The sequence below is a fragment of the Tupaia chinensis genome, unplaced genomic scaffold, assembly GCF_000334495.1.
Source record: "Tupaia chinensis unplaced genomic scaffold, TupChi_1.0 Scaffold000294_5, whole genome shotgun sequence".
Taxonomy (NCBI): Eukaryota; Metazoa; Chordata; class Mammalia; order Scandentia; family Tupaiidae; genus Tupaia; species Tupaia belangeri.
In genome coordinates this window covers 1,143,702-1,151,406 of record NW_006159782.1, presented here as the reverse complement: position 1 = coordinate 1,151,406, position 7,705 = coordinate 1,143,702, and positions in this window count along the sequence as shown.

Here is a 7,705-nt window from a genome sequence, read left to right as displayed (position 1 = left end):
CCGAGCCCTCCGGGTCACGTCTGTTAGCGCCAAAGCGGGCGGAGGCGGGGCCTGGGCCTGGGCCTGGGCCGGGTGGGAGGTGTGGGATTGAAGCGTGAAGGCAGGGGCGGGGCGAGGTTGGACCCTGGGGCGTTGATAGCAAAGTCAGGCCCAGCAGGCTGGACCCCGAGCTACGGCCGTCCCCGACTCTCCCAATCCCTTTGCCCTCCAAATCTTGAGCTTTGAAAAAAATCTCCTGATGGACTTTGCAGGATGGCGTTCTCCGACCATTACTCCTCTGATGTCATTTTGTCCACCCCTAAGGCTCAACTGACGCCCCCGCCCCTCAACGTCAAGGTGATTTGGGAGTCAGTTCTAGTTGTTTTCCCAGCTCCACCTCTGCCTGACTGTGGACCTGTCGCTTCACCTCTGAGAGGCTGAAGACTTCATCTATAAAATGGGAAGAATGTCACATACTTTGTAGGGTTATTTTGGACAAAAAAATAACCAATGTTAATCCACATGGTTCTTAGTAATACCAAGTAGTACATGGGAGGCCCACAATCAAAGAGAATTTGTGTAAATGTGCTTGAGGCTGTTACTGATAAAAAACAAACAAACAAACAAAAAAACACCATGAGGGGGCATCAGATAATACAGCCCTAAGACCTGACACTAAGGCAATCCTACATGGAAGGCTCATTGTTCAAGTCTTCAAGCTGGAGACCTCCCTGGGTTCAGAAACCTCTGATCCAGGACTAGGTGAGGCTGAGGTTGGAGTGTTGCCTCAAGACTGTTAGGGGTGTGCTCTTTCTCCCTTTCCATCTCTCTTGCTCCTGCAAGAAATAAATAAACTTAAAGGATGGTGACTCCTAGTGGTTAAAGGAGTCAGATCCCACATGACCAACTGCACAGTTCCATTCTTGGCCACAGGGGCTTGAAAAACATGCCAGAGGGAACCAGCAGTTAGCGTAATGGCTATGTCGCTGGACTCCCACGTAGTCGACCGTGGTTCGTGTACCAGACCCGGTGGCTTAAAACTCACGCCGGGCGCATGTGCGTGCGTGCCCAAGATCCCGAGAGGAGAATGGAGGAGAAGGGATTGCGGCGTGACCATCCCCCCTGGGGGGGGGGGATTTCTCGCTTTCTGTCTCTATGTCTCTCTCTGTCTGTCTGGCGAGCGCACGCGCCCTATAGTGAAAAAAACAAACAAACAAAAAAACCTCTCAACAACAACAACAAAAAAAAAAACATGCCAGAAGTGTGTGCATGCATGCTTAATATGCCAAAAGGAGAGAGACACCGTGGAGAAGGGATTGTGATGTGACCATGCTCCACTGAGGCATGCTTTCTCCCTCTTCCTCTCCCTCCATCTCTCTCTGGTGAGTACACATGCCCTCTGACAACATTAAAAGAAAAAAAATTTTTTAGAGAGATTTTTGCTATAGGGCATGTGCGATCGCCAGAAAGACAGAGACAGAGAGACAGAAAGTGAGAAATCATCCCCCCGGGGAATGGCCACACCGCAATCCCTTCTCCTCCATTCTCCTCTCAGGATCTTGGGCATGCATGCACATGTGCTTGGCATGAGTTTAAGCCACCAGGTCCAGGACTCGAACTGCAGTTGGCTATGTGGGAGTCCAGCGACATAGCCATTACGCCAACTGTTGGTCCCGAAAGAAAGAAAAAAACATTTTTAAAGATTATTTATTGGGAACCAGCAGTTAGCGTAATGGCTACGTTGCTGGACTCCCACGTAGTCAACCGCGGTTCACGTCTTGGACCTGGTGGCTTAAAACTCACACCGGGTGCGTGTGCGTGTGTGCCCAAGATCCCAAGAGGAGAATGGAGGAGAAGGGATTGCGGCGTGACCATCCCCCTGGGGGGTGATTTCTCACTTTCTGTCTCTGTCTCTCTCTGTCTGTCTGGCGAGCGCACGCGCCCTATAGCAAAAACCTCTCAAAAAAAAAAAAAGATTATTTATTTATTTATTTATTTTTTATTTGACGAGAGAGAGAGAAAGGGAAAGTGAGAAAGCAAGCCACCCAGTCCAGGACTTGAACCATGGTTGGCCATGTGGGAATCCAACGCCCTTATCCACCACACCACCTGCTGGCTCCCAGAAAGAAATATTTTACATATTAATGCATGTGTTAAAAGCCTTAAAAAGGTGTAGACCTATACATGTATTGAAATATCACATTGGGGACCAGCAGTTAACGTAATGGCTATGTCGCTGGACTCCCACATAGTCGACCAAGGTTCGCGGCCCAGACCCCGATGGCTTAAAACTCACGCTGGACACGTGTGTGTGCATGCCCAAGATCCTGAGAGGCGAATGGAGGAGAAGGGATTGCGGCGTGACCATCCCCCTGGGGGGTGATTTCTCGCTTTCTGTCTCTCTCTGTCTGGCGAGTGCATGCACCCTATAGCGAAAACCTCTCAAAAAAAAAAAAAAATCACATTGTATCCCACAGAATATGCAGTTAATAAGTGTCAATTACATGGGACCAGCAGACAGCGTAGTGGTTACATCACTGGACTCCTATATGGCCAACTGTGGTTCTGTCCCAGATCTAGCGGCTTCAAAATCACATCGGGCCCATGTGCGTGCCTGCCCAAGATCCTAGGAGGAGAATGGAGAAGGGATTGCGGCATGGCCATCCCCTCTGGGGAGTGACTTATCACTTTCCCTCTTACTGTGTCTGTTTCTCTCTATTTTATTCTCCAGCAATCACACGTGCCCTAAGGCAAAAAAACTTTATGAAAGGTATCAATTACAAATAAAATAAAACTTAAAAAAAAAAAAGGCAAATCCTTTGAGCCAGTAATTCAACTTTTAAAAAATAAAAAAAGAAAAGGACCTCCCCATGGCTTACTGGTTAAGGGAGCTGGCTCTGACATGGCTGACAGCAGTTCAAATTTCGGCCCCTGTGGCTTGAGAAACAGGCTGGGCGTGTGTGCATGGATACCCTAAAATCTCAACAGGATGGAGAGATGGAGGAGAAGGGATTACTGCGTGATCATGTCCCATGGGGGAGGGTGCTTTCTCTCTCTCTTCTTTCTGTCTTTCTCTGGGAAGTGCACAGGTCCTCTAACAATTTTAAAAAGAAAAAAAGGGGAAAAAATAGGGGATTGGTTGAATTATTTATGATCCAACTGCAAAATGAAATGTCATGAAGCTATGAAAATCTGCACTGTAGGATATTTAACATGCAAAAAGCATGACTTTGTTTTTGTTTTTTAGAGATTTTTGCCTTACAATGCACGAGAGAGAGAGAGAGAGAGAGAGAGAGATTTCATAGAAAGAAAGATGGAGACTATGAGAGGGAAAGCGAGAAATTGCCCTTTGGGGGGAATGGTTATGCTGCAATCCCTTCTCCATTCTCTTCCTGGAATCTTAGGCACGCATGCACATGCACCAGCCATGATTTTGAAGCCACCAGGTCCTGAACTGGAACCGTGGTCAGTTATGTGGGTATCCAGCGACATAACCACTATGCCTTCTGCTGGCCCCCAGTGAAGCAGGAGCACCTCCCTTCTGAACTCCTCTCTATATTGGAAACTTGCTTTCTCCTTTTGCCTAAACAGTGATTAACATTCCTATTGTCTTTGCTAAATAACCTGAAACTCCCTACATTAAGATGTTTCTTCCCTTGGGACCAGAAGATGGCGTAATGGCTGTGTCGCTGTGGTTAATGGCTGATCGACAGTGGTTCGAGTCCCAGACTTCGTGGCTTAAACTCACGCTGGACACGTGTGTGTGCGTGTCTAAGATACCAAGAGGTGAATGGAGGAGAAAGGATTGTAGCGTAATTATCCTCCCTGGGGGGTGATTTCCCGCTCTCTGTCTCTCTCTTTCTGGCGAGTGCATGCACCCTATAGCAAAAACCTCTCCAAAAATAAGTAAGTAAAGAAAGAAAGAAAGAAAGAAGAAAGAAAGAAAGAAAGAAAGAAAGAAAGAAAGAAAGAAAGAAAGAAAGAAAGAAAGATGTTTCTTCCTGATGTAATAATCAAGCTAGACCCCTTGTCCTGAACCATGAAGACCATGAAGATTCCACTTTGGGGCAGGGGGCATGGTGGTTAAAGGTGCTGGATTCCCACATGGCCAACCTCAGTTCAAGTCCCTGATCTGGTGGCTTGCTTTCTCACTTTCCCTTTCTCTCTTTCTCTCTCTGTTTCTGTCTGTCAAATTAAAAAAATAATAACAACAAATGGAATTAAATAGATGATTCTTTAAAAAAAAAATCCATTGTGTTTGTGTACTGACTAGAAAGTCCCCAACCCTAAAGATGCCCCAGATAACTGCTTATTCCATGATGATGTCCCCTGAAGCCCAGGGAGAGGGAATGACTTGCCCAGACTCAGGAGGACTGGGTGGGGGTGCCCGCCTCCCCGTGGCCACTGGTGTGTTCCTTTAAGAGGAAGGCTCACCCCTGGCAACTAGTGCTAAGATGGGGCCCTACTGAGGCCCTGGGGATAGGAACAGCAGGGCTGGGGGAGGGGAGCACTGGCCAGAAGGTGACTTGGAGGGGACTGGAGGAAGCGGGACTGAGGTGAAGGGCCTGAGCCTTCAGCCTGAAAGGATTCTGCTCAGGGAGGAAGCCCCAGCGCTCCTCTGGGCCAGACACAGCGGTGGCTTGGAGGTGAGTGATGTCCACATTTGCTGTGGGTGGTGCAGCCCTTCACTTTCCCCACCACCCCTCTGAGGGGAGTCTCCTGATAGCAATTTCCAGAAGCAGGTACTGAGAAAGGAAAGCTGTCCAGGGCAGTCTGCAGAAGGCAGGCCTTTGGAATCTAGCCAGCAAGACTGTGGTTGCACCCCACACCCATCGGAGCCCAAAGGGCATGCTTCAGTTTATAGTAAACAAACTGACTAAACAATGCCACCCGCTTTCTTCATCCCGGTGTTCTCAGAACTCAGGATGTAAGGAATAGTGTATAGCTGATCAGTCGCCTGTCATTTCAAAGGAACCAATGCAGTTCTTCTTGCTCGTCTCGCTGTTATATAAATTAGCCCTCCTGGCGGCCATTTTGGTGCACGCTCTCTAGTAGATTAGAAACTGTGTTTCCCAGACCTCGTCCTCAGCCCTTGGCTCACGTAAACTTTTTCTACTTCACTTACTGTGCCTCAGCCTTCTAGTTTAGGTTGACAGTACTGACACCAGAGAGGTGCAGTGACCTGCCTATGGTCACATAGCAGAGTGAGGATTCCCACTCAGTTCTGTTCCCTCTAAACCCACACTTATTCCTGGCTGGCATAAGGCCATGAGTTAACAAGTCATTCAACAAATGCAGGGGCCATCGACCCTCTTTTCTTGTGCCTGGAGTGTGACATATTTTTTTTTTTTTTAGAATTATTTTATTTAACTTTATTTACTTATTTATTTAAATTTGACCAGAGAGGGACAGAGAGAGAGAGAAAGTGAGAAAGTAAGTCACCAGGTTCGGGACTCACACTGTGGTCAGCTATGTGGGAATCCAGCGTCTTTAACCACCATGCATCTGCCGGCCCCTGGAGTGTGACATCTTGAGGGTAGGCATTCCCAGTCTGAGGAGCAGCCTCCATGTTAACAGTCCATCTGACTTTTCCAGGGCTGCTTCTCTCCCCTAAGTGACCTTGGGCAGGCCCCTCCCACTCTCTTGAGTCTGTTCCTCATCTATAAACAGGGCCAACAGTGCCAGCCCTGCCTGAGCTGTCAGGAAGATGGGGGGAGCGGGGAGGAGGTGTGCTTTAGGAGGCTTCTGCAGGAGGCTGTGGGTGTTGGCTGTTATTTTGTTCCTTTCAAAATGCCTGCCGTGCTTGTTTTCACAATAAACAAGCCCACTGAATTTAAACAAGGGAAGGAGCTCAGAGATGCTCAGAGATGGCTTTGGAGGTGGAAGCTGTTGCTAGGCTCAGCCTAAGTTGGCAGGGACAGAAACAGCCCCAGCCTCAGCACTGCCCAGCTGGGGTGGGGGACAGGGAAGTGGTCCTCTGACACCTAGTGTCAGTGATCTTTCCTGGTCAGAGCTCAGTTTCAGGACTGAGAGGATTTGGGTGGGTCACCCTCCTCAACTCTCAAGTCAGGGTGGGGCAGGGCTGGAGAGGAGCCACACTGGGAGGGACCTCAGAGATGATCTGATCTATAATTTCCATTCTACAGATGAAGAAATTGAGGCTGGGACCAGCAGTTGGCATAATGGCTATGTCACTGGACTCCTGTAGTAGACCACGGTTCGAGTCTGGTGGCTTAAACTAACGCCGGGTATGTGTACATATGTGCCCAAGATCCTGAGAGGAGAATGGAGGAGAAGGGATTGCGGTGTGGCCACGCCCCCTGGAGAGTGATTTCTGGCTTTCTGTCTCTCTGGTGAGCGCACGTGCCCTATAGCAAAAAAAAAAAAAATCTCTAAAAAAATTAAATAAATAAAAAGAAATTAAGGCCCAGAGAGGGTAAGACCTTGATCAAGGTCTCAGGATCAGAGACTCAATACAGGTTCGAATCTAGGTTGAGTTTATTGTTGTTGTTGTTTCAGTTTCTGCTATAGGGCGCATGTGTTCTCCAGAGACAGACAGAGATAGAAAGTGAGAAATCACCCCTGGGGGCGGTGGTCCTGACACAATCCCTTCTCTTCCACTCTCCTCTCAGGATTTGGGCACATACTCACATATGCCCGGTGTGATTCTCAAGCCACCAGGTCTGAGAACTCGGGGACTTGAACTGTGAAGCTGGCCATGTGGAATCCAGTGCTTTAACTTCCACGCCACCTGCTGGCCAGGTCCAGAGTTTTTATGAGCAGCAGTGACCTGCTGTGTCCTATCAAGCCCTCGTGGCCAGGGAGCGTGTTACACAGCCCCAGGAAGGGTCAGTTTGAGGTGGGAAGGTCAGGAAGACTTTGCAGAGGACATGCTAGCCTGACCTTCAGTGCTATCTGTGGGGTGGGTAAAGAGGATCATGGTTGGGCAAACAGTGAACAAGGCCTAGAGGTTGTGAGAACACCTGGGGGTACAAAATCTTGCATCAGGGTACGGCGGTCCAACCAGGATGTCCAGGAACAAGTTCGAGAAGGGCCTTGACAAATGCGAGGACCGTTTGGGCTCTTGGGGGCCAGGAGGGCTGAAGTGTGTAGGAGGAGGGCAGGCTTACTGAGGTAACCTGAACTAACCAGACCAGCCCTGCACAAGGCAGTGAGCTGGGTCGATGCGTGAGTCCATGGCGCCACCTGGTGTCCATCTCTCTCCTTGCAGCGTGTCCTCACGGTGCTGCTGGGGAACAGGCAACTCTGCACCAGGACTAGTCCCAGGATCCATCTAGCCTCCGTGCAGCCAGCTCTGCAGTGTGTGGGACTCCCTGCTAGGCTCCTCACTTGCTCATTCAGGCCAGAGCTTTCCTGAGCATGAGGAGGCGTGGGGTCTCACGGTCCAACTCCCACCCAGCTTGGGCAGGTATCAGGTCCTGCCTCCACGCACTCCTACAGTTAGGCTTTTGGAAAACTTTGCTGGAATGTTCTAATTAGAGCCTCCCCCCCCCCCCCTCAATTGGATGTTGAGAGAACAAAACAAGGTCCCAGAGGGCATGCATAGCCTGTGTGCCTTCCTGTGCACAGAACACAGGCAAGGCTCTTCACGAAGTGGGCACAGTGGTTTCTAAGGGTGATTTTTTCCCCTTTCATCTTTGTACTCTGAACAGTCACTTAAATGTTTTAGATGCATTATATATAATCTTTGTATAACAAAAATCAT